Source organism: Natator depressus, chromosome 15 (genome assembly GCF_965152275.1).
Source record: "Natator depressus isolate rNatDep1 chromosome 15, rNatDep2.hap1, whole genome shotgun sequence".
Classification (NCBI taxonomy): domain Eukaryota; kingdom Metazoa; phylum Chordata; order Testudines; family Cheloniidae; genus Natator; species Natator depressus.
The window spans coordinates 29288253-29290331 of NC_134248.1; the positions used below are offsets into that span (position 1 = coordinate 29288253).

General features: G+C 46.8%; 1 non-coding gene across 1 annotated transcript; it reads left to right on the forward strand.

The window, feature by feature from the left end:
* Positions 1-1116: 1116 nt before the first annotated feature.
* On the forward strand, positions 1117-1189 carry TRNAM-CAU (transfer RNA methionine (anticodon CAU)). Its single transcript has one exon. It is a non-coding gene; the product is annotated as a tRNA-Met (tRNA).
* Positions 1190-2079: the final 890 nt, after the last annotated feature.

The window sequence follows — 2079 nt, forward strand, 5'->3', positions numbered from 1 at the left end:
ATTGAATGGGGATAGAGGCTGAATTTCTTTCTCCCTACACACACACACAGCAAGTACAGAGCTAGATTAGAGGGAGGTAGAGGGAAGAGGTTACTACTTAAGGGCTTCACAGCAGAACTGAGTTCCCCTGGAAAGGACTAAAGTGAATCAACAACCTTACAGCATTGGGCCCCAGGCAGACTGAACTGATGTCCATAAAGCAGCGAGCCCCCAGTACTGGCCTTGTCCCAGAGAGGAAGATGACCTGCCTGCTTCTGTCATTTTGTCCCAAGCACCTCGGCTCTCCCCAGGAACAAGGCAGAGTGGTGAATTTTGTTGCCGAATGTGTCTGAAGATCAATAATGTCTGACTTGCTAAATAATTTAGCTGGAGTGTTATCACAGGAAGAAAAGCTTTTGCCAACTTTCGTTAATGTGTCAAAGGCTGCAGTGAGCAGGGATTGCCGTGGAGACAAGAGGGCTGCTTGATGGTGCCTCAGAAATTGCTGCCCACTTCAGACCCCTACCAGATGTGCAGCGACAAGGTAGCAAATGAAACGGGAAGGATTTAGTCTATCTTAGTCAGGCAGCTGCAAAATACAGAGGTGAGGGAAATTGCTGGCAAACATACAGTCGTTTACCAGGCTGAGATTTAAACTAGTCTAGTGATGAACAACCCAAAAAGGACTTTAGGGCCACCTGCTTTTTTGTGTTGTCCGGACAAGTCTCTACTTAAGCAGAAACTTCCTGTGTCAATGACCAACTCCAGGGATGCAGGTGCCCTTTGCTTAATGATATATTTAGATGCAAGTGATATTGTCCCCATTTTCCTTTCACTCCCAAATGCCTCATGTTTATCCCCACGTTGCGGATAATGTATCCCTTATGGGGTGGCGGGATCAGTTTTGGATCATATAAGAATCAACTCCAACAGTTGGTGAAAACTCAGTCACACCCAAATGTAGCCATTATTCCTTACACCTTCTGGCCAAGACATAAAGCCGAGCTCCTAGTTGTTGATGCTCATTAAATTTGGCATGGTGCTTTGTGCAAAGGGAAACGGGTGGTCCTGGGGTCGTGGTTAAATACCAATTTGGGTAGTTGCATTGTGCCTCCTTAAATTCCCCTTACACTTTAAGCCTTCTTAGCACAGTTGGCAGTGCATCAGTCTCATAATCTGAAGGTCCTGAGTTCAAGCCTCAGAGAGGGCAGTTATTTGGGGGGAAGGGATAGCTCAGTGGTTTGAGCATTGGCCGGCTAAACCCAGGGTTGTGAGCTCAATCCTTGAGGTGGCCATTTAGGGATCTGGGGCAAAACTTGGGGATTGGTCCTGCTTTGAGCAGGGGGTTGGACTAGATGACCTCCTGAGGTCCCTTCCAACCCCGATATTCTATGAGTCTATGAACTTTTCCTCACCTCTTACCTCAGGGCAAGTGCTGTTGGGCACTGTTAGCTTCTGGAGTCTACTCCAGAAGAAGCTGCATTTCAGTAGTGGGTAAGGAGAGCTCCGTCCCATATGACCCTGAGCTGCCTGACAGGGTCTGTGACACTTGATTCCTAAGCCACTCTGAGCTCCTCAGATGAAAATGGCTTTAAGGTACCTGCTACTATTTATTTATTCACATTTTGGTGTGCAGGCACATCTGCATTTTCTGTTTCCAGCTGTAGAAATAGTAAAATCATAGAATCGTAGAAGATTAGGGTTGGAAGAGACCTCAGGAGCTCATCTAGTCCAACCCCCTGCTCAAAGCAGGACCAACCCCAACTAAATCATCCCAGCCAGGGCTTTGTCAAGCCAGGCCTTAAAAATCTCTAAGTTTGGAGATTCCACCACCTCCCTAGGTAACGCATTCCAGTGCTTCACCACCCTCCTAGTGAAACTAGTGAAATAGTTTTTCCTAATACCCAACCTAGATCTCCCCCACTGCAACTTGAGACCATTACTCCTTGTTCTGTGTGTCATCTGCCTCCTCATAAGTCATGTTCCCCAGCCACCTAATCATTTTCATTGCCCTCTGCTGGACTTTCTCCAATTTGTGAAATATCCCATAGAAGACTGTTTTCCGAGCCACATAGAATGGGGAGTTTCATGACAGTGTCT